The sequence below is a fragment of the Triturus cristatus genome, chromosome 7, assembly GCF_964204655.1.
Source record: "Triturus cristatus chromosome 7, aTriCri1.1, whole genome shotgun sequence".
NCBI classification, from domain to species: Eukaryota; Metazoa; Chordata; class Amphibia; order Caudata; family Salamandridae; genus Triturus; species Triturus cristatus.
The window spans coordinates 960,026,331-960,052,749 of record NC_140590.1 but is presented as its reverse complement, the minus strand read 5'-3'; positions in this window follow the sequence as shown (position 1 = coordinate 960,052,749).

The window sequence follows — 26,419 nt, the reverse complement described above, 5'->3', positions numbered from 1 at the left end:
TTATATGGCGGTTTATAATACTATATTTTGATTTGGCAATGTGTTGTAACATTTGCCCACCCACTGCTGACTGTTTGCTTTCCAATGCTTTCCATTGTAACATTTATTGTGTACAGACCTGATATGGGGGATGAGCCAGACTCTTTTTCGTCTCTTCACCTGGGGATGCTGCCCGCTTTTCAATTGACTTGCTGCACACGCTGAACTGAGTTTATTTTCCAGACTTTGTTCATTGCTGCATCTATTTTAAAGAGTCTTTGCAGCAATATATTGTCAGAGCCTTTAAACTGATTTATTGAGATTAACTATATTTTTGCCTATGCATGGCACTTTAATATTTTAATTAAACTTCACGGTTTCCTAACTTACTGATCTCTAACCTTTTTGAGATTTTTTTTACTTTTATTTGAAATGCTGTTTTGAATATTATTTTAGGGACACCCATTGCCTCATCTACTCTTCAGGACAACACCTTCCCCGACCCCCCTTAGGTGCTTCCTCTCTGTCATGGAAGTTTATCTGAAAGAGAATGCTCACAATTACATCGTGCAGTCTCCAGAACGAATAATTGCCCTCAACCTCAGTATTGTTCTGCAATGATACCTTGCCCCGATGAACATTCACTAAGACAAGGAGTGTATGACAATGTGAATTGCTGCAGCTTATTTGCTGGTAAAACTAATAAAGATGATGTAAACCAGAATGACTCGGGCAGAACGGTGATAGTCCTCTTGATCTTGCTTCACCCAATCTGAACACCACTTGGCGTAGATTCCATGGCATGGAATGGGATCAGCTATTGCCAAGTCAGCACCGACTGTCGAACTGTGAATGCCCCCACAAGACTGCTCTTCGTTGCTGTAGGAACAACCTTGCTCATATCAATAGAGTACAGCTGTTCTTTCACATGAATTGCACATATACTACTTTACCCCCCATCCTAAAGATGGACACCACAGATAGGTAATTAAATATAGTCTCCTGTTAATGAACAGAGCAACAATATGTTCTTGGGACACATTCAAGAAGATATTGCATTTCATCCATACCATATTTTCAAATAAAAAAATGTCCTTGTCTCGATTGGTTTAAAATTGAAAGAAACAAAACAGTGTGCCTAGCCATGCTCGCATGTCAATTATCCATCATCCCTGCTCCCAGTATCCCCTGAGCACCATCTTCAGAAATGCAAGCGGACAGTGGGGGCAGGATGTGATCTTTGCCGCATCTTGCTCCAGTCACCCTGTCACAATGTCCACAGGCGCAAGATGTGACCTTCACCGGGTGTTCAGTCACCCAGCCTTCTGAGCCCAACCCTTGTGACTTCAGTACATGCTGGGCACAGCTATGCAGAATCTGCTGGGCTCAAGGTGAGGTCAAGTGGCTATTCTGAATGCCCTAACGCCACTCCCTTGCAAACCAGGTGCCCTGTTCGCTTTATTTGCTTTGTGGTTTTTTTCTCTCCATTTTTCTGAAAACCTGTGCACAAAACACAGATTTCATATTTTACCCTTCTTCTGACTAAGGGAATTCCCCACCCTTCTTGAGTGTGTCCTATCCACACCCTCCCCCCCACCCCCGGATGAGCTGGCGTCTGTCTGTCCACCTGGCTACAGAACGTTTTTTGGGCTTCTGATCAGGAATAGTGCAAAGATTTTCGGTGCTCCAGTCAAATGAGCATCTTGCTCTTGGAGATTCTCTCAGTCACTTAACTAAAAGGCAGTTTTGTTGTCATTTGCATCACCTTATGGTGTCAGACTATAGCACAGCCTTACCTCGCCTTATGGAAGGACCTGCCCTGCAGTAGCGGCTGGCGTGAAACGGCGGTGCAGGGGCGGGTGGTTGGTGGGGGGGCCGAAAAAAACCACTTACCTCCTCACAGACACTGTGACTGTCTCTCCACCCTCATGTCTCCTTCTCCGGTGAGTACCGGATGCAGGAAGCACCCAGGCTCCTCTAAGCCAATCACAATGCTGCAATGATTGTGATTGATCTGAGTGCCGTGGTTCGCCGCACAGACAGGCAGAGGGAGCCTGGGCATGTTCCTCACCAAGCTGTGTATTACAGCCTGGTGAGGAACATTATTATTATTATTATGGAAGTTTGTAAAGCGCATGGTTACGCACCCCGGCGTGTCCCTGCGCTGAGAGGAAAAGAGAGGCAAATCAAGCCGGAAGTCATATCAGTGCAGAGCGGTAGAGGTGAGTTTTTAGTGCTTTACGAAATTTAGTCTCTGAGGGTTCGAGACGCAGCTCTATCGGGAGTAAGTTCCAATTTTTGGCCGCAAGAAATCTAAAAGATCTCCCCCCCATTCGAGCTTTACGAATTTTGGGGATGGCAACTAGTCCAGTGGCCGAGGATCTGAGCATCCGCTCCGTTCTATAGGGGGTAATGAGATTACAAAGGGGGGTGGGCGCCCTGCTCATAATGATGCGATGACACAAGCAGAGTGCCTTGAAGACAATCCTCTCCTTGACCGGCAGCCAATGGAGGGACTTCAAGGCAGCTTTAGATGGCGTTCTTCTAGGAAGCCTCAATACCAACCGGGCTGTGGCATTTTGAAGTACCTGGAGACGATTAAGGCATTTTGCTGTCACGCCCAGATACAGAAGATTAGAATAATCAAGTCTGGATGTGACCAAGGCATGAACAAGGGTTTGCCTAGCACTAACTGGAAGTAGATCAAGAATCTTCCTTAGGCTCTTAAGCATGCCAAAGCAAATTCCAACCACCCGATTTATCTGGGCAGTAAAAGAGAGGTCGTTATCAAACAACACTCCCAGATTTTTCGCTTGCTGACAAGGCACGGGAGTGGATCCCAGGCAGGCTGGCCACCATGCCGATGACCACACATTCGGTACACCTCCCACCACGAGCACTTCAGTTTTGGACTCATTCAGCTTCAGGCAGTTATTAGACATCCAGGATGCAAGCTCCTGCATGCAGGCACTGAAGCTGGATGCCGCAACATCAGGTGCTCGTGACAGCGAGATGACCAGCTGTGTATCATCGGCGTATGACACTAGTTGGAGATCGTGACTTTCCACAATAGTGGCAACAGGGGAGACATAAAGGTTAAACAGAGTGGGGCTCAGGGCAGAGCCCTGAGGAACCCCTTGATCAAGAGAGAACATACGAGAGTAATGTTCTCCCAGTCTAACCTGAAATCCCCTGTCAGTAAGAAAAGATTGGATCCACCTGAGTGCCGAACCTGTGACTCCTCCTTTGTTAAGACACTGTAGCAAGGTGAAATGTGCTACAGTGTCGAAAGCTGCACTAAGATCTAATAGAATGAGGGCCATAGTATGCCCCTCATTGACCCCTTTCCTAATTGTCTCAGTGGCCAGGAGTAGTGCCGACTCCGTAGAGTGGCAGGCCCGAAAGCCAAACTGAGTAGTATGAAGCAAGTTGGCTTTCTCCACAAAGGCCATAAGTTGAAGGTTAGCCACCTTTTCTGCCACTTTAGCCATATAGGGAAGGAGTGAGATGGGTCGGAGATTGTCCATCCTGTCCCAACTGAGGTTGTTTTTTTTTTGGAGCGGGAGTACTACAGCCTGTTTCCAGTTTTGAGGTACGATACTAGAACTGAAGGAGAGATCCAGAACATCTCTAATATAGGGTTCAAGGGTCTCAATACTCTCTGCCAGAAGCTTGGGAGATGCAGGGTCTCGTGGGGATCCTGACTTAATCGAACGGCAGATCCGCTGGAGCTTGTTCGAGGAAGGAACAAGGAAGTTAGTCAGGCTGTTCGTACCTATATCGACTGATCTGCTCTCATTGAATGCTGTTCCCTTTTCCTTCCCTCCCGAGAAAGTGGCATAGATGGTAGCCACTTTATCCGAAAAGAAGGCAGCGATGCGATTGCAGGAATCTTCTGAGACCAGGGACGGGTCAGCCGAAGAACCACAAAGGGCAATTTCCTTATAGATTTTAAAAAGCTCCTTGGTAGAGTTATTAGCTTCACCTATCCTACCGGAAAAATAATTAGTTTTGGCACGCCTGATCTGGGTATGGTATTCTCTGCGTTTATCTATATAACTTTGTTTTGCTTGATCAAGATATGCTAGTCTCCACTGCCTTTCAAGTTGTTTACATTCTACTTTCACTGAGCGTAATTCTTTACTGTACCAAGGGGCGGATTTCTGATGCCTACTATGCGGATTTTTATGGCAAAGAGGGGCAGTATCATCTAAAGCCTTGTTTATGCGAGCTTCTAGTCTCTCAGATGCAGAAGTAGCATCCTCACCTCCTGGTTTGCCCCCTTTAGTAAGAGCACTGTCAAACTTAGATTTAGAGAAGGCAGTCCATTTGCGACTCATATATTTAGAGTTAGTGCTCTTATGAATGTTGCTCAGAGGGATAATTAATATGAAAGGCACAAGAAAATGGTCAGACCAAGAAACAGGAACGGGGGCCTTAATTTCAATATCTTCCCAATTAGCAAAGATGGGATCCAGTAAGTGTCCCTTTTGATGGGTGGGGGCTTTGGATTTGATCTCTAATTGGAGGGACTGTAGTTGCTGGCAGAGATCAGTTGCTCCTTTGTCCAGTAGGTCATCCCAGTGGATGTTAAGATCGCCTAGGAGCATGAATTTATCTCTGCGTAGAGCGGCCTCAGTTAGGCCATCAATAAGGCTGTTAGAGAAATGAGTAAAAGGACCCGGAGCACGATAAACCAAGATGCCCTTCAGTGTGTTGCCATCATTAATTTTGATGGAGAAGGCACCCGTCTCACTATCAGTGATAGCAAGAGGTTCGAGTTGGCAGTGTAGTGGTTGTTTATAAACTATAGCTATTCCACCACCTCTACCCACAGTTCTATCTAAACGTGCCATAGCGTAACCAGTAGGGAGAGAGGCCACTATGTCCGGTTCAGAGTCAGGGTCGAGCCAAGTCTCAGTAAGAAATAACAAATCCAGTTCCATATCTGTAAGCAGCTCGTATAAATCAAGACTATGCTTCCGCATTGACCTAGTATTGAGCAGTCCGCATATGAGCCTGCTATCCTTAGCCTTATGCGCAGGTTCAATGCGCCAGTTATATTGACACTCTTTGCAATTAAAAGTATCTTCCGCCTTAAGACTATGAAGACAGGCTTTAGAGAGAGGCGCAGACGGGCTTGCCTTAGGCGCGCCTTCGGCGCGCCAGCGGCGCACCCGCTGTGCGCGTCTGCTGCGCGGTCGCAAAGGCATCGTCCTAAATAGGGGCCAATGAGGAAGCCTAGAGCGCTAACCTCAAGGCTCCTAAGATGGCGGCTCCGCCTAAACAGCGGTAAAATAATCCACCTGTGCAAGAAGGCTCAATGAAATGGTAATGTGCAAAATAGCCCACTTGACTGTTTGGCCGGCCCAAGGGCCTCCCAAACCGTCATGCGTACTTGGAATGTGCAAACCACTTCTCCCCCTGTGCTACCAGTCTCGCCCCATCCTAAGCCAGCCCCGAACCTATGAAAAATAAATAGATAATACCAATGTTATTATCATTTTAATTTTTGTGCTCGGAGAGCAGCGGGTAGACGCTCCTCTGCCTTAGCGGAGGGGCCGCACCTGCTGTCCTGCTTCTGCTATGACAGTCAATCACTTTTGCAACTCTAATATAAATATCCTTTACATTTTTGATTGTATTTATTTACCAACACAGACACTTTCATCTTACTTATTAATAGTCAGTGATGCACCTTTTGTGGTTTTACCTTCTATTTTGTTTACTAAAGCTTTCAGACATGGAGACTATTTACTGTCTCCGCTGTGAAAATAAAAAGTAGGCAGGTTTTAGATACAAAAATGAGTGTTCCATTTTGGACATTACTGGCCAGAATGCTATAACTTGTTCAGACCTAAAGGTATCTGATATGTGAGTGACAGACATTAAATTCCACCTAGTTCTGTATACCACCTTTTCACAAATTAGACCATGTCTCCCTAAAGAGTTATTCAGTGTTTAAAAACAGTAGGCACGCTGAATTCGTCCACGTAAAATAGGAGTTTTATATTCTACTAACAGGGAACCACAGTAAGAAAATTAACGTGGATTATCAAGGATTTTTAATTCATTCATCTTGATATATTTTAAGTACAGAATCACCACATGTGCCCATCAGGGCCCAGTTAGAACCATGCAACTATTGCATGTTAGCTTGTTAATGCCTACAGAGCCCTTTTTATTGCGTAATAGCACAGTCTGTCTGTAGCTTTTTATTTCATTAATTTTTATCCTGATAATTGGAAGCAGCTTTTCCTTTGCTTTTCTAAGGTTTAATGGGGTATATAACTCCTTGCCTCCCACCGAGTGAGCTTAAGTTTTCTCTGTGCTCCAAAGAACCGTGACAATGCCGAGCAGCCTCTGTTGCTAGTCAGGGCCGGAGAAGACCCCGCATGTTCTCAACAATCTCATTACATTCTCTTTACATGATCTTCGCATGTGTGGGTCCACTGTTCCTTCTTTGGGGCATTGCTGAAATGAAAACAGCAAAGAAGAAAAACAAGGCTTTCCATCTCACAGAACCTTTTGGCTTCTCTCCTCTGAGAAAGTCTTGTTTCCCTTAGATCGTGGTAACTTGCCTCAGGACAAGAATACACATTTCAAAGGCTTTTGTCTTAAAGAAAGCAGCAACATTATGGACTTCTTAGGTCCAACTTTTGTCCTGTAATCACCAATTTCCTTCTTTCAATAATATGATGTTTATGAGATTCCTTAAAAAGAAAATAGCCTAGATTTAGGGATTTGGTTGTAATCTCTGAGCCTTTAGAGATATGTGATCTCTACTCCCAATAAAGCAGAGAAACGTATTAGCTTGCCAGCTATGCCTCTGCAGCGTTAAACAAAAAGGTAGGCGGTTACTCATGCACATTGGGCCAGCCAAACACTGCACAGCCAAGTTTTGGGCGACGCCTTTAGTGGATGAACTATACAATATTGACATAAAAGCTTTTGGAATTTGGAAACCTCTTTCTGCAGGTGAAGCCACCCTTGAACTACGTGATTTAGCTATGGTACAATCCCTTGGCGCCTGGGAGAGGCATGTCACTTGCCTTTTCACCCCACACACAGGCACACACGCACAACCACAATGCACACACGCTGTCACCCCATCTCGGTTGCAGAATCAAAAACATCAGACTTAAATGCACAACACAAACACACGTACCACGCAACATTATGTCTTCCTCCACAAACGCACACTGTGTACAATAGTTGAAAACATTCTGTGTCATTCTAATGCAATACGCCTGTTCACTGTGAGAACATCCCTCGCCCCCCATCTGGAACATCATGCCATCCACGCTCCCTAAATGGAAAATAATAAAAACAAGAGAAGATTGGCACAAAATGTGCTTATTGAACACCTCCTTAAAAAGCTGCCTGTAGGAATAAATGAAGGAATGACAACATTTTTACACACACACTCTCTAACGCTCTCTCTCTCTCTCTCTCTCCACACACAGATCAGACACATTTTTCAGGCTATTTTATGTAGTTTATTGCCTCCTCGAGAGGAATTTGACCTGGTATTTCCACCACCTGCAAAATTTAATTTTCCTTGACTTAAAACCAGGGTTACAACTGGAAAGGGTAGAGGCAGGAGCGTAGCAATGAACAGTGCATCAAGTGAAGTTGCAGTGGAGTCTAGGGGTGTCACAGGCCAACGTCACCCCAATATGTGGCTGTTTCTTTAGTACTAAACCATGAGATGGGAGAACTGCTGCTGAAGTAATGCTCAGTCATCTTCTCCAGTTCACTTGCTGTGGAAGCCATGCTATGAGCCGGTGGAATAGTGCTATTATGGCTGTTCCCTGTGTCACTGAACTCTAAGGCCTGAATTGTTAATGTTTTACTTAGCTTAACACTGCCTAAAGCCAGAACATACAGTGTTAGGATTGCTGTAAGCCAGGAAGGATCCCTTTAAGACTATTGTGAGATTTTCTTAAGCCGGGATGAAACCTTCCATGAATCAGATCCTTTCTTCCAGACTTAGGACATGTGTTAAGACATTTAGACTCTCCCTAGTAAATGAGGACTTTAGCTACATATGAAGATTGCCATGCTCATCCAATCAGTTCCTTGCCCTCCCTGCTCTTTATATAAAGTACATACAGTCTTTAGCTCTATCCTCTGAATACGTACTATCATCAACCTTTATCTGCTAGAGGCTTTATCAAATTCAGCTGCTCTTTTTTACTCTATTACTTTTGTTGAGAAGTTGTTCCACATTTTGGATACTTGTTCAGATTCTCTGCAGTGTTTCCCCAGAGACATTCACCCTTGTGATCCTTCTTCAGTTTCACATCTGGGGCCATATTATGGAATTGCCCCGGGGGCCCAACGGGCATTTGCACTAGCTTTGAACAACTTTGGTATTACAGAAGGGCCTGCAGATGTGTGTGCGTCCCCTTCTGTAATACCAATAGCGCTGGCACACATAAAGCGCCAGAGCTCTCTTCTGAGGGTGTTCACTTATTTACATGGGGGCGTGGCCCCATGCAAATGAGGGTATCCCTGTGCCTCTGCACCAGCGCTGTATTATAGATGCGGGTGCAGAAGCAAAGGAGCTGTCATGAGGCGTACTGACAGTGCACCAACTACAAGGTGGTAAACTGTCAATGTTCCCCCTGATGGTAGCCCTCTGGAAGGGGTGAAGGTGTCCCATGGACTCCCCAGACATACCCTTTCAGGCAGGTGCAGTCACTCACTGCACCCACCTGCAAGAGGATTTCTAATCCCCCTTAAAACTGCAGGCGGAATGCCATCTGAACTTTAAAACACAGAACCACTTCAAAGCAGCCTCCCAGTTTTTCACACGAATGCACTGCCCCTCAGGGCAACGCAAGTTCGCGACTGCCCTAGGGGCCTCACATTACATGTAATAGGGCGCACTCACCCTGTTTGCGCCCGGCGCATCTGTTTTGATGTGTGCTGGACGCAAATAGGGAAAGTGTGCCCTTTACATAATTGAGCCCCTGGACCTCTCATTCTAGCCAACGTCGCCTGCTTAAATCTTCTTTCCACGTGTACTGGAATTTGTCCTCTCAATAGTTTGAATACCTTTATCATATAACATTAAACTCTTCTTTTTCCCAGAATACATGTTGCATATTGAACCTCCTCTCATAGGATAATGATTAACAACATTTACTTTACTCATGGTCTAATTCTGAGCTATGCCCTATCTTCTTTTAGACATAGAGATGTACTCACCAGTGGACAATCACAATAATTCAGATGGGACCTCGTCCCTCTGTGCAGTTCCACCTATTCTGAAGCGAGGCAGACAAGAGTGAGAGACCGAAGCTATGTATTAGGCCACTCAGGGCCTGCTTTAGGCTGATGCGACCACTGCAGTCGCACCTGACGCTGACTTTGGTTGGGGGCACTGTGTTAAAAAATAACTATGGGTTTAAAAGCATGTGAACGTCCTTGTGCCTCGAGCATTTGCCAGGCAACAATAAAAATGTCAATGTAACTCTGGTGATTAAAGTTCCTACTGGTAAGAGATTGAATTTTGTCTAGTGGCAGTTCAGTTTTGACTTGTCATAAAGTAGTGCAGTGGGTTAATGTACCCGCTGCAAAGATCGTGTTCCATGCAGATCACAGAACTGAGTGCAAATGAACTATGAGTAGCGCTATAAAAAATGAAATGCATGTCAGAGAGAGGCTATGGAGAGATGAGGTGCACTGAGAGTGTTAGTGAGGGAAGGAGGTCATGGGGGGGGGGGGCAAATAAGACTTGCACCGGTCGCCGCCAGCCCTAAAGCAAGTCCAGAGGCCACTGTAATGCTGAATGCAGAGGATCATTACCATATTTTTTTGTCCATTGCTGCTGAATTGTCTTCAATAGATGGCGCAATATTCTAATGTTCTCACTATGTTTACATCTTCACCTCCCAACCATTACTTCCACTGAAAATTTCTTAGCCCAAAAAAGAATAACCTTGCATATAATCATAGATACTAAGTGGCTGCTTCACACATCACCACTCATTCATGTACCTCATCTTTGGTATATCAATGCATGGCTATATTTCGTTTTACTATTTGCAAGTGGGACAAATATAAATGTCTCTTTTTCCTATATTTTTATTTTAACATCATTCATTCATTTTGTGGTAGATTATTGACAGTGTTTCCACTATCTAGTCATGCCTTATCCTAAATTCCACAGGCTCTGTGCTGAGCACTGTACATCCAAATACTTTTACATTTTATTGTATTCAGTGCCAGCCTTGTTAAAACTAAGACAGCAGTAACACAACATTATCAAAAATAAGACAAACCTAATAGAATTAGATCAATGCTAAAACTGTAATTAAATAAGGATACAACTTTACAGATGAAATATGGCTTCTGTGCTTGTAGCCAAGGGTTCCAAAAGCCAATCGATCACTTGCAGTAGAGTCAGAAAGTATGCAGTGCATTGTGTTTTAACCTTATTAGTTGCCATACGCTAGTCTACTGGCAAAAGTTGTTAAGGATGCTACAATTTTCACAAGATATGAATTCTGGCCAGATTTATCAAATTAAAGTAAAGCTCGCCAACATCCCTAGTCACCACCAGCGAATGGGGATAGCACACCTAAATAACACACAACAGGTGTGGTGTCCTGTGACCTCCAAGATTAGGCTTCTACTGACTTGATACCACTATACACAAATAGCAGAGCATAGTGAAAAAGAGAAGACTCATTCATACTGGCCACGGCATTCCTGGGATAACCAAGGTGGACAGATGTATTCATCTAATCCAGCTTCACTGATCCATCAATCAATCAATCAATCAGCATATGTAAATCCTAAGTCAGTCACCCCTAGGGGGATCTGGGCACTGAAACATTTATGGGCAGTCCAATAAATAATTCTTCTTCTGAGGTGCAGCCATTACACCTTTAGGGAGCAGTTTAGAAGAGTTATTCATTAAATAGTTTACAAAGAAGTTAACAGTTTTAGAGCCGAAGTCCAATTGCAAATCCTGTTTCATCCTAACAGACCTGCATTACCACCGATTAGCCAAAATCAATTTCATGTCTTAGACCATCCTTGACATTAATTTTTTTAACTTAAAGATATCGCCCAGTTGCTCATTTGCAGAATGGCTTATACTGGAAAAATCTTCAAGCCTGTTGATATTTAAAAAAAAGAAGGGGCTAAGAAATATGAAGAAAGCTTGATTGTCACCATCTCACCAACTAATACGGTAAGAAAATTCAGACGAATAAGCATATGGAGCAGGAAATCCCCACATTCCCGGATGGCCCAACTAGTTTGGTGTTGAATTAGTGGAAATCCGCATACACTGATACCAAAATGTATAGTAACACCAATCGAATGTTCTTAAAGTATTTTGGCTGTGAAAATGTACATGAAAATATCTTCATAAAATACACTAATGCATGTTATATTATATTAATTTGTATAGCGCACTAATCACCCAAGAGGGTATCCAGGCATTTGGATACGTGTGTAGGAATGTATGACGTTACAACGCAAACATTTGAAACGCATGCCTTTACAACGCAGTTTTTACATCGCAACATCCATTAAAATGCATGATTTTACATCGCGTGCCATCCCAACGCATTCTTAGAAACTACATTTACAACGCATTCCATTACATCGCATTATACCATTACAATGCATACCATTACAAAGCATACCATTACATTGCATATAAAGTAAGTGTTGGATAGTGCAGGGGTAAAAATTACTATTCCCACTCCAGTGAGTGCAACAGTAGGGTAAATGTTGGATAGTGTAGGGGTAAAAATTACTATTCCCACTCCAGTGAGTGCTACAGTCGGGTAAGTGTTGGATAGTGTAGGGGTAAAAATGACTATTCCCACTCCAGTGAGTGCAACAGTAGGGTAAGTGTTGGATAGTGTAGGGGTAAAAACTATGTGTTGTAATGGTATGCGTTGTAATGGCATGCGTTGTAGTGACATGCATTGTAATGACATGCATTGTAGTAACATGCGATGTAATGGCTGCGTTGTAATGGCATGTGGTGTAAAGGATGTTGTGTTGTAATGACTGCATTGTAAAGGTAGTGCGATGTAATGACTGCGTTGTAAAGGTTGTTTCCACGTGTGTAGGTTTGTGGTCCCCAGGGTGCTTATACAAAGAGCCATGTCTTCAGCTTCTTGAAGAACTCAAGAAGTGAAGAGGAGTCTCTGATGTGTTGAGAAAGGTCATTCCATGTTTTGGGTGCAATGTAGGAGAATGAGTGACCTCCAGTTTTGCTTTGGCAGATTTGGGGAATATGTGTGAGTGAGAGTGAAGCAGAGCGTAGGTGTTTGGTGTATTGATAACAGTGTCTGCAGCTGTTCAGGAATTCTGGTCCTGTGTTGTGTGGGGCTTTGTAAGAATGTGAGACTGTTCAATATCCAAACTACTCTGTTACAAGTATTTGTCATTTCCACTTTCTGTTTTTGTCTATTTTCCATTTTATTTCCATTTTCCAATTCTTTTCAGCTGAGTTTAAAAAGGAGCAAGGACATGCCTCTCTTCTTGAACAAATTATATATCTTTGATAATTTGATGTGATTCCTCTGAATGTCTCTTATTAATGCTTTTAAGGACACTAGAATATAGCCTGTCTATGGGGAATGTCAACTGTTGCCTCATTTTTTTATGACTAGACCACATGCAGTATCACTCTCAGCCATTTGCCACTCAATGAGTTTCTTACAAGATTTTCATACTTGGAACCATCTCAAAGTTCCTCATCTTGATTAAAAGTGTTAAACAACACCGTAATATATAATGAAGTATTAATACATTACATTGAACATAGACAATTAGATTTGTCTGACCATTCCCATATGCTTTGTTTACTTCATTCAATACCATTGTCTCTGAATCTATAAAAGAACAACAACTGTTTCAAGATTTTATGGCAGCCAAGGAATTTAACCTAAACATTTGGAAACCCAAACACTTCCCTTCTGTTGGTGACTGGAATAACATTTCTAAAAATGCAGGCATGTTGTAATCAGAATATTTTTGAAATTGATACTTATATTTTTGGTGACTTGCATAATTAGTTAGAGTCTTCTTTTCTTTCCCTTCCTTCTTCCCCGGTTTTCTATACTTTCTCCTTATTTCTAATTCCTTCTCTTTTCTGTTTATCTATTTATAATGGAAACCTATTCTATTTATACAATTTAAACTTGAAAACCATAATAACTCAAATTTCCCCCACTTTGTACCATTGTCAGGCTGCTTTTCGGTATAATGATACTATGTGAACTCTACTTTCTATTGATGGTTTCTTTCAATAATTCATAAAGCAATTACCCAAAAAGATTTGTCTGATATGACTTTCCTTTTGTGGTACAATGCTGCTGAGGCTTCTATAGTCCTTGACTATAAATTTAATTACAATGATTTTCCAGTTGCTGTCCTGATCATTGTTTTTTTTTTAAAACTTTATTTACCGTTTTGTCACAATTCTGCAATACAAACACGATTGCTCACTGACATTGTTACATTGACAGATAAATACAAAAATGTAATGCAGTGGTGGCCATGCCCGCAAGACCTTCATACACAAGGAATAGCGTCAAAGGTATGCAGGAATAGTTCAGAAGGCATGCATGTTACATACATAGGTCGTTCCCAAGTGCCCACTGTGTATCCTTCTCGCTGACCGATCTCATCCAAGCAAATATAAGCATTTAAGAAATCATCTCTCGAGTGTACTCCAGTAGGTGGTTGTGAAATATGTACGTGCGGTGCAAAGAGTATTTATCCCACACCTGTCGGAACAATGCATTGCACTACTTGAGAGGCAACAGCCGGGCCGGCTAGCTGGGGTGTAAGCCCTGAAGGGCCCCCGATTGTCTTTGGGCCGGGAGGATCCAGGCACTATGGTGGAGTAGAGCTCACTATTGGTGTTGCAAAATGCTAGGCTATTAAGCCATCCCTGCAGTGTGGGAACTGTTTTTCGGCCCCAGTGTAGTGCAGTTTCTCTTTTGGCGAGCAGCAAACTAAGAGCGGCAAATCTACGTGTACACTTGGGAAAGTTTGCTACATAGCCCAGTAATGCAATCTCAGGAATGGGGATGAGGGGCAGCTTGATCATATCCCCCAGTGTTTTGTGCACCACCTCTCAAAATGGTAGTAGTTTGGGGCATGTCCACGAAAGATGGGCAAAGTCTGCATGGGGGGTGTTGCATTTGCGACAATTGCGTGATCTGGAAGGATCAAGTCTATGGGATCTGGCCGGGGTGATGTACATTCTACACAGAAACTTGAAATGTAGCAGCTTGTGCCGACTGTTCAAGGGGACTTCCCTGGTTACCGTGCAACATTTGGCCCATTGATCATCTGTAATTTGGTGGCCTAAATCTGTCTCCCAATCTTCACGAATTGTGTCATCCTGCACTGGGATGATCTCGGAGCAGGCCTTGTACAGTTTGGATATAAGATGTATCCCTCCCGGGTTTTCGATGATTGTGGACAAAGGGGTAAATGTGTCTACTACAGAGAAGGTGTGTCCACCGGGGTACAGGTCCCCAATTTTGGAGATCGAAAATGTTGCCAAAGTGTGCTGCACCAGTCTCTCTCCCGTGATCGGTAGCCAGAGAGCATTGGGAAGTGGGAGTGCCAAGGAATAAAGAATAGATGTGCCGGCAATCTGCTTCAGCTTTTCCCACGCCCAGCTGGTGGAGGAAACCGTTTGTATGTTATTGGGGTCTCTGGGTATGCCGCTGGGTAATACCGTTGACAGCGTGTCAGGCAGTACCAAATCTGCCTCGGGGTGGAGATATGGGATCCTAGCGTCGGGGTGGAACCAAGCGAAGGCGTAACTACATTGAGCTACTAAATAATAATCAGGCACCCCAAACCCCCCTCTCTCATATGGAAGGGTCAGAGTCTGCCATCTAACCCAGGGCTGTTTCCCGCTCCACCTCAGTTTTATAAGATGCAAGCGAAATGTAGTGAAGGACCTGTTGGGGAGGGGAATGGGGATATTGCTGAAGAGGTATAAGAATTTAGGAAGCACGACCATATTGATGAGAGCCACTCTACCAGCCATTGAAAGCGGTAACCTCAACCATTGCTCCACCTGCATCTCCAGGGCACTGTTAGCTTGGTCATAGTTTAGGCGGATAATGTGAGCTGTGTCTAGATGTATATGAATGCCCAGGTATTTGACAGAATCCGTGCACCACTCTAGGGGGAATTCACAGTCCCATCGCTGTGTGCCAGGGGTTAAAGGAAAAATAACTGACTTATGCCAGTTTATGCCTAAACCAGAGTGCTGTCCAAAGCTAATTATTTGCCTGATAAGGGGTTCCAGGTTAACGCCAGGTTCCCGAACACAGAGGATTGTGTCATCCGCATAGAGGGTGACTAACAAGGGGCCAGTGTTGAATTGGAGGCCCATCTGCAAATGTTTCTCCTGGAAGTGTCGAATTAGGGGGTGCATTGCCAATATAAACAATAGTAGGGACAGGGGGTAACCTTGACGAGTGCCGTGGGATAAAGAAAAGGGTAGTGAGAGGGTGCCGTTTAGGTGGAGTCTTGCAGTGGGTTGCCTCTACAATAATTCCGTGGTGGCAATGAATCCCATTGGCATCCCCATACTACGCATGATTGACACACAAAAGGGCCTTTCAAGAGAATTGAACGCTTTCACAGCATCCAATAAAATGGCAGCTGCTGGTGCCTCAGGGTTGATCCTGGGAAGTACCGAAAATAGCGTTCTGAGATTCAGGGAGGTGGAGCGATGGGGGACGAATCCGGATTGGGCCAGAGAAATAATGTATTCCATCAATAGAGATAACCGCATGGCGAGGATTTTGGCTAGGATTTTATAGTCTAAATTCAATATGGACAGGGGGCGATACAACCCACATAAGGATGGATCTCTGCTCGGTTTGGGGAAAAGGATAATGACAGCCTCGCGGAAGGTGGGGGTAGAATTTGTCTCTCGAGTCCTTTTTGCATATACCTCAATCAACTGAGGCGCTAGAAGGTCTTTGTATGCTTTGTAAAAATCCCCAGTGAAGCCATCCAGGCCAGGGGCCGAGGATCCATGAATGGCCTCTATGGCATTAGTGATGTCCTCAATGGAAATAGTTTCAGCGAGGAAGACCTGCATATGTTTCTCTAAATATACCAGAGCAATTTCTGAGAGGTAATTTGCTTGTGCTGTGGAATCCTGCCCTAGTTTTGAGGTGTATAACGAGGTGTAGTAGCCGAGGAATTCGTCACGAATCTGAGTGGTGGATGTAAGCGTCTGACCAGCGGTGGAGGTCAGCTCGGTGATGTAGGCTTTGTTGTCTGGGGGGCGGAGCAGCTGCGCTAGGACTTGGCCTGGATGTTCACCTTTGCCATATCGTTGTGCGGTGGAATATTTGCCTAGAAATAGTATTTGCCAGCCGGCTATTTGTTGACCCTGTAGCGGGGTTGCTAATGATGTCACTATCTATGGCCTTTAAGTCACGTTCAAGGCGGGAGAGAGTGGAACAGAGAGTTTTTAGGACTCAGGCGTGCTTGGCAATGCAAACACCCCTAATGTAGGCTTTAAAGCCTTCCCATAGAACTGACCTGGAGTCTACCGAGCCCGTGTTGATGGTGAAATAGTCTTCAATAGCCTCGTGTACCTCTGAGTGAAAGAGGTCATTATTAAGGGCCCGACTGAGAAAGCGCCATTGCCGTTCGTATCCATCGGGTCTGGGCACCGTAAGAAGAAGTTTAACCGGGGAGTGATCCAAGTATGTTCTCGAAAGTGTTGCGATTGAGTGGTACCAGCAAGTGACGCCAGGGGAGAGCAACCAGTAATCTATCATGGTCCAGGTGTTGTGGTAACTAGAGTAGTGTGTGTATTCGGTACTGGAAGGGTGTGTGAGGGCCCCAAATTCCAAGAGGAGGAATCCCCGTCCTCCTACTTCTCATGACCATGCAAAACCGGTTCCCCTAGTTTTCCCTTGTCTTGTAATTAGGAACAGAATACTTTCTGTATCTTTACTACATTTGGGTACGTATGCTGGACCTGTCCAAAAGTCCCAGAGTCCCTCCTTTGTGATTGAGCATTGCATAGATGTCATCAGTAATGTCATCAATGATGTGGTGTAATATGTGAAGTCATAAACAGCGCATGACCGGGGCACAAGTTATAGTTAGTTCTCTAAGCTACAGCTGGTGAATTTCAGTGGTTATTCGTTTTTTAATTATTCATTCTTAGCTAATTTCAACACCTAAATAAAATGTCACTTTTTTTTATTGACTTTTTGTTTTGTTTTTTAACAAAACTAATCACTATATTACTATTCCTAACTAAAATGCTACTTAAACCTTTGTTTTTTCAGTGATTGTCTGTGTGTTTTTAATATATTGTAGGCTGAGCATGTGCCTAACCCTCTCAGGTAACCTGCTACTAGAGAGGTAGGGGTGTGCAGCTGTGGGGTTATCAAGTAAAGCTAGACAAGAAGCTTTGTAGCAATGCAGGGGAACCTGTCTGGTGGTTACACCCCAAAATCTACCAACATGGAGAAAGATTGTCAGAGAGAGGACAGCTCCTGCAGTTTATGCAATAGTTCCTGGAATAAATTCTCCAAATTACAACATCAAAATATTAATGAATCCTCATTTAATTGATTACGGAAATGCGAGATCAAAAAAGTACAGAGAATGAACAGGTGTGCATTTCCATAGGAAAAGCATTTATTGGTTTGCCCTTACAGCTTTGATGCTGTTTGACGAATCTTCTCAAAACTTTAAAAAAAAATAGTCTTATCCACCTCAGTTCCTTCTTGGAAAGTTTCGGGGTGATCCATTAAGAGGGGCCCAAGAAAAAAGGAAGGGAGCTTAAAATGCATATTCGCCATTCATATTTTTTCTTTGGAAAATCGAACAGCGATACCACAAAAACCGCTGAATGGAATTACACCAAACTTGGCAGAAAGCTAGAACTTGGTCCAGAACGTGAGCTGATTGTAATTTGGTGTAAATCGGCTCCGTAGTTTGTAAGAAATTAAGCCTCAAAACATATGTTTTACATTGCAGAGAATCCAAGGAGCCAACAGATCTCAAGATAAGATATAATTGACTGCCACCACATCAACAACGATGTGGCAAAAGCTATTTTAGGACTTGGGACTCAATCCCTTGTCCTAGAAAGATGTTTAAAAAAGATACAAGAGGGTAGGGTAGGGATACCATGCCCCCTATTTCTCGTGGGGGGTGTCACAGATGGCTCCTCCTGGAGCCAAAAACACATATTTTTTAAACAGTTTGCAGCAAGTTTACAGTGCAACCCCAAATCTGATGCTCAATATGTTTTAAAACTGCAGGCTCCCACACTTTAAAAAAAAAACCCCAGGGCCGGCAAGTGCCACAAAGGATTTTATAGGGTTGGGGGCATGCAGCCCACCTCCACGAGCCTCTTCAGGGCCCATGGGCCCATTCCTCGATTGTTGGCCAGAGAGCTGGGTGGGGCCGTGGGTGACCTGGGGCTCTCCCTGTGGCCCCCCAACCAAAATTAAAGATGGGCATGTCCCAAGTAAGCACTGGGACGCCCACAAAAAATGTAAAAAAAAAGATAAAGTGAAAAATAAATGAGCATCCAGACTCAATTATGTATTATTCACTGCTTAAAAACATGTAAGTCTCCTTAGTAATTAAATCAATGACCCCAAGAGAGCCTACCAAACTTTGCTGAAGCACTCCTAGCTGTAGCTCAGCTGAAGAGCAAGGCCCTTTTTAAAAAAAAAATTTATGGAGTTTTATATAGCACTAACTTTACCCAGTATCGGGTATCAGAGCGCTTTACATAGCACCAATTATGTTACATGAATACACATTCATTTTTTGTTAGGCACGGGGAGATTAAGTGATTTGCCCACAAACACTGGATGTTCAACGTCATTGCCGAGACGCAAACCCAGTTCCCCAGATTCACGGTCGACCGCCCCAGCCGTTAGGCCAACTCCTCTCCCCAAGTGGTTGTGTTTATGATTGCATTTCATGAGCTCAATAATGTTACAAGAAAGACGCAGAGACACGTTGATTATTAAACATGCATTACAGCAATCCCTTTTTATTAAACATTGCATCGTGTGAATTATTCAAATATACATTTGATTAAAGTTATTGGTGATTTTTGGACAAAGATAACATATCTCCTTTATATATGTTTATATGCTTACCCCTTGATAAAGCCAATTATCCCACTGTTTATGTTTTTGGTGTTGTCTCCTTTGACAAAGTCACTAAGGGCCTGATTACGAGTTTGGGAATGCGGGAGCGGAACACCATGCCGATGGCCTGCTACCACACCACCAAACCCATGTGCCCACTGCCTGCCACATCACAAGTTTCTTCGTGTCTGGCAGGTTTTTTTGGGGGCCCGCAGCAGAGTCTCTGAAAATGGCCACCGCAATGGAAACACCCAAAAAAGGTCCGGCATAGACTGTAAAGTCCATTCCGTGCAGGAACTGGGGTAGATGCACACAGGGGGTACATGTTGTGTCTCCCTGCATGCATCCCCATGCAAATGGGCAACAGGGGGCACTGTAGGGACCGCTTTGTTTCAGGACCGTCAGCCTTTTAATGGAGTAAAGACCTTCATGACACCACTGGCGGTCCTGAAACTAGTAATATGCATGGTAGTGCCGCAGCAGCACTACCAGCATATACTGAGGCTCTCACCACTGCTCCACCCACAGGGAACAGAGGTTGTTATATGGCGGTCAGACCGCTGGTGCGGCAGTGGCTGGACCACCACCGCGGCGCCCCCGTAATTTTGGCGGTCCTTGGACAGCCAGACTCATAATTAGGCCCTAAATATTTATTTTTAGGGTTGTATTGTTATGATTGTTATGATTTTGTTATATAATTCGAGGTGAATGATAAATATTTTGGTGATGTAATATATTTATATTTCATTTAAAATGTGCATGAAATCTCTAATGATTGATGTACAAAATATTTTTTTTATATTTATTAATGATGATTATATTTTTGGGCGATATAATTGAAGTCGATATTTTGTGACTCTATATATTTTTACATTTTATATGTTTATTTAAAGATGACAATATTTTTGTTTCTGATATTTGTGTTTCTAATGTAAGTACAAATCAATATTTTTAACAACGATATTTGTGTTCTTGATATTTGTTGTATTACTAGTTATGTATAAGAAGTCGATATTTTTGTTATCAATATTTATTTTCTGATATTTTTGTGTTTCGATATTGGATGTATCAATATTATGTCAGTGATCCACGCACTTTACCTACATTGCACAATATCCCGCCCAGCCACTGCATCTAAATCAGGAAACCATCATGGTATGGTGGTGTCCAAGGTATTTTAGTGTTTTACCATACCAGGATGGCCAATACAGTGGTTATAAACATGGAGGCCATGCTGGGAGTAAAGCAATGATACACAACGTACAATACCATTGCAAGATGGACACCAACTGCTTTATTCAGTTTTATTTGTTATGCAAGCATGTGTCTGCCATGTTTACGCAGCAGGATGTTTTCTCTTTTATACTTTTAATTTATCTGGCATCTGTTGTTGAGCTTGTGTGTATGGTTTGTATTGTGGAATAAGTAAGTGAATGCTACAATGAGTGTATTGGTGGATGAATAGAGGCATAGGTGCACTGATGAGTGACAGAGTGTGTGTATGAAGGCTTATTAAGTGCCTAGTCCCTCAATTACTGAAGATGCACTACTAGACCTAGTGGCTTTGTGAACACTTTTTAAGTTTTACACAATCTTAGTCTTAATGTTTCTTTTGTATGCAAATGTTTTCATTGTTATAGTTTTATTATCATTGATGCCTTCACAGAATGTGGAAGATCGCTGAACATTCACCACTGTTCACTTGTGATAAATATATTGAGAGTGCATGTCCCTGGAAAAAAGACATGCACAGCAAGATATGAGCATTCACAATGGTCCACCCAGTCCCCCGCAAGTTCATGTTTTGTTTTTCATTTTATTTCAGTTCACAAACCGATCATTCATATATTCAGACAGCGCACAATGTTCCATAAGTATCAAGGAATCATTTGGCGGCTGCTCTCATACCGTTTGCGAACAACATGAATGACAGGAAGAACAGCTACCTCAGCCAATCAGACTTGTTTTTACATTAGAAATCCGTTCTCATACTGACTGTGCTTGAAACACTGCTGTACCTATCTAGAGCAGGTTGGCATACAAACTTCCTTACCTTAAAAAACAGAAATAAGAGTCCCACCTTTACCTTTGCCATTCACCAAATGAATGCCAAAAAAGAACTAATCATCAAATTCTGGGTAACAAAGTCTTTATGAAATTTGTAAATGTAGGCCTGTTTCTATTTTAGGCTCTTCAGCATCTGGTCCTCCACCCACCAGCCACAAGAGTGCAGGTAATATATTTCTACTGTCTTGGAAAGCTATACTCACCACTGTCATGTGTTCTACTAAACCAGGGCATCCAAAATGGAGCCCACTTTGCTTTTGTAATTAATACTTTAAACCAAACTTTAAGGGCAAACATCAAAAGATATCCTCTCCAGCATTTTTGGAATGCCCTTTTAGATATTTTTCGTTAAGTCTTTCATATATTCTCTCACATTGTTATGATCATGAGGTTACTTTTTCACTCAAGTACAGCCTAAAACTCTCAATATTTCCCTATGTCTGATTATAGCTATCACTTTATGCTTGTAACCCCGAGCTGATCAGAGGTCCATGCTGAAATTGTGGTCTAGACGTAGGCTACCAATAGGCAGATAGTTCACTAGATTCTTCAAAAGTCTCTAATGAAGCATCATATTCATATGTCGCTCATATAGCATTATCTTAAAAAAATGTTGTTACTTCCTCCGGGATTCTGTTCTCAGGTTGCATACTATCTCAAAAAAACTCCTCTGCATTCTAAAACCTTCAATAAAAAAATTGACCATGACTTCTGATTGGTGCCTCTTCTTATTTTGTTTCGAGTGACCCACTCCTTACTTCTCATCCTTTGCACCACTCTGCTCTCTCTGAGTACAGTCTACGGTAAATCAAACGCATGAGTGCCTTAATCTCTATTATTATTATTAGTAGTAGTAGTATTAGCAGTAGTAGTAGTAGTATTACTATTATTAGTATTATTAGTATTATTATTATCAATCTCTATTATTGTATTTGTGCAAATTGCCCACACTTCATTTCAAATACCGTAAACTTTCTTTCTTTGAAAGTCTTACACCTGAAAACTGACAATACATAATTTCCTCTAATTAATTGATCCCACCAATCATATGCACAGACTCACAAATCCATGACCCACTAATGGCCATGCCTAATGACTATTAATTCAATCAACCATAAAGGAACTGGAGAAAATGCATTCAATCGTTGCCTTTAGAGCACACGATTAATCCCACTAGCAAATTAAAAAAAATATATGCACTGAACAAACAAAGGTTAAAGTGACTTTGTAGTTAGGGTTTGAAATAAAATGTTTAAAAAATAGTTAAGAACCAAAAACCACTGCAATTCACCAGAATTGATTACATTATTAGCAGCACCTAAGTTAGTAATAAACTCTAACTATATATATATATTTATATATATCTATATATATATATATATTCACTGAAAAAACCATAGGTTTCACACATGTTATAGTTAGCTGGACATTTCACTCGTAAAAAACCATTGAAATTCTCCCATTATAGTTAGTTCAGGTAACTATAACTCGCGCAACCGCAATCCACTGCTGATGACGTCCCATATTACATCACTGATGACATCATCCAGTGAATATGTGTCTTTCTGTAAAATAAATATTTTTTATATATGTATATCTAAAGGTTAATGGAAGAATAAACGGGTAAATAAGTGTCTAAATGGATGGGTTTTTTTGTAAAATGAATTGTATAACTGACTTATTAACAGTATCTTAGTGAATACAGTGATGTAATATGTGACGTCATCAGCAGTGGATTGCGGTTGCGCGAGTTATAGTTGCCTGAACTAACTATAACGGGGGAATTTCAATGGTTTTTTACGAGTGAAATGTCCAGCTAACTATAACATGTGTGAAACCTATGGTTTTTTCAGTGAATATATATATATGTGTATTTTTTCAAAGTGGGGTTTGGACGTCTATAATATGAACTGCAAGGTTGGTAGACTATACTGACGTATGAGAAATAATCTGGTGAAGAATCATTGTTCTCAACACAGGAAATATATATATATATTTTTTATTTTTTTTTGACCCAACCACTATGGAATTATTTACAATATTCTGAAAAGTATCTACGAATGTAACTTACAAACCATGTGCATATCAAAGTGAACATGCAGGCTTTTGCAGGATGTTTTCTACGCCTGTGATGCAATTATGACAATATAAATAGCTGGAAAATGGCCATCTGGTCATTTGACCAAGACCGAGTGAGGACGAAACGCAAATTTTCTCTTGTGGCCAAAATAAAGCAAGTGTGAAAAGCAAACGCTGACCAGAGTGGCTCGTTTGTTTCTCATAGACGCTGAAAGTCTGCTTGAAATGATATATATTACGTACTGGCGGTCACCAGTAGGTAGTTAAAGTTAGGACCTATTTTCCATAGGAAATCCGCAACATTCTATTTGGAATAACTTTGGCGCCCATTGACGAATCTTCGCGAAATTTTCAAAACTTTTGGCCAGCTCTGGTCCGCTCCTATCCTGAAAGTCTCGGGATGATTCATGTAGCGGGGGCTGAGAAATAAGGGGGTCCCAAAACGTGTTTTCCCCATGCAATGTCCCATTTGACCTTTAGCCGCAGCTACAGCCCGAACTGCTGAACGGAATTACACCAAATTTGGTAGAAAGGTAGACCTTGGTTCAGAGTCATGCCTTTTGGTAAATGGTGTAAATCCGTTCAGTAGTTCCTGAGAAAATCAAAAGTAAAATCACATATATATCTGGGCGGAGCCTAACCACACATCTCATCGTGAGATCTGATTGGCTGTCAGCACTTCATCCAAGAAGTGTTGGCAGCCATCTTGGGACCAATATACATGATAGCACCTCGTTAAAAAGCATTGCAGTTAATAGAAAGTTTTAAGACTTTAGTTACATTATAAATCATTTGTTGATGGTACCATACTCATTTTCGGAATTGTAGTATGTTCTAAGGTGTTTTACCATGTGAAAAAGCCTTCTGCTGGGATATCCTGAATCATGTTTGAGAGAAAACTATTTTCTCATGCTTTTCCCACAGAGGTTTGGAAGGTGATCTATAAGCTAAACTGAGAGCATATTTTCTGTAAATTCACATTGTCTTTCTCACTCGTGAGAATGAAGTCTGACATTCTCAGTGAAACATGAAAATCCAACAAGGGCAGAGACTGTCAGTTGATTCCTTTGTGTTCTACTGCAGCTTCCAAGAGTGTTCCAAAGAACAACTAGAGCGCTAACAGTCTTACTTATGACAAAAGTTTGGCACACCTGAAGCCATCTTGATTGGAATAAAGTGGTAACACTTAAAACATTTAATTTAAAAAGGAACAAAATGAGGGGGTTCATTTTGCCATAGAAAGTATGATTAGTGCTGCACAAAGAAAAATTAGGGCACATTTTAAGTGACTTCTCAAATCCTCTTCTATTTCATTAAAAAATTCTGACATGCAGACTGAAACATGCACTTTTAATACCAGCAGCAGACTTCCATGGTGAACAGTAGCTTTACTACAGTGATCTAATGAGCAACTAGAGTGCTAACATTCAGAATTTATGGCAAATGTGTGACATATCTGAATACCTTCTTGATGGAATCAAAGTAAAAAACTGAAAGCATTTCCTACTGAGGAGACTGCAGTAAATGAGGAAATTAGGAAACTTCATAACAAATAAATCTCCCAAGATGGCCACTAGAGACAAGAGAGCCCAAATGTAGCGCAAATATCGCCCAGATGTAGCCCAAGTATAGCCCAATGACAGAAGTGTGCAAAACACTTATTTTTTGTGTTTTTGCAGTTTTATATAGTGCAGACTTGTCAGGTATTGTAGTGCTTTACATGAGCATTGGTTACATCACACAAGAACAAATTCATTTTGGTTGTAGACATGGGGAGATTAAGTGATTTGACCAGAATCACAGAATGTCGAGCTGAAGCAGAAACTCCAACCTTGTGATGTCATTTGAGATGTCATCAGTGATGTCACTGACCATGTCATGAGTGATGTAATATGTGACGTCATCAGCAGTGCATTGCGGGCGAGCGAGTTATAGTTAGCTGAACTAACTATAATGGGGGAATTTCAATGGTTTTGTATGAGTGAAAAGTCCAGCTAACTATAACGCCCCTGAAACCTATGGTTTTTTCAGTGAATATATATATGTATGTATACACACACACATTATATATATATATATATACCCAGTTAACGCTGTTGAGCCGAAACGCATCAGCTGCATAAGTTTTAGTTTGCATTTTATAGCTAAATAATTGTTCACCAATAAATCTTTCTGCCCCATCTTCTGGCCTTGGATGAGTCTCTACCTCTGCCGCCATGCAACGAGTCATAGAGGAGTGTGTGTGTGTGTTTATATATATATATATTCAATGAAAAAACCAAAGGTTTCACACATGTTATAGTTAGCTGGACATTTCACTCGTAAAAAACCAATGAAATTCCCCCGTTATAGTTAGTTCAGCTAACTATAACTCGCGCGCCCGCAATGCACTGCTGATGACGTCACATATTACATCACTCATGACATGGTCAGTGACATCACTCATGACATCACTGATGACATCTCAAATGACATCACTGATGACATCACTGATGACATCATCCAGTGAATGTGTGTTTTTCTGAAAATTAAATATGTTTTATATATGTATATCTAAAGGTCGATGGAAGAATAAATGGGTATATAAGTATCTAAATGGATGATTTGTTTTTGAAAAATTGATTGTGTAACTGACTGATTAAGTGTATCATAGTGAATACATGGCTTAGTAAGTAATGTTAAATATGTAAATATCTGTATCAGTCTCTCACTTTGTGTATAAGTGGCTGCATGGGTTGGTGAGTAGCTACATGGGTGTCCATAAAGGTTATTAGTTGGTTTTTTGAGTATCAGTCTGAGTGTCTGCATGGTTCGGTGGGGGGTATTACATAGTGCATAGTTGCATGAATGAGTGACTCACTGTTTGTATGTGTTGAAGACAGCATGTGTGCAGAACTGTATGAGTGGATGAGTGTGTGTATGGGTGTGTTAGTGAGTGAATGACTGTCTCAATAGTGTCTTTATGAGTAACTACATATGTTTTAAACTAGTATATGTGACTATTGGTGTATATAAGTGAGTATATGTGAGAGTGAAAGATTGAAAGAGTTCATATATGAATAAATATGTGTTTCTATAAGTGATTGTTTAAAAGACTAAGTATGTGTACGTTTCCATAGAGGTAAGTGTGGTGG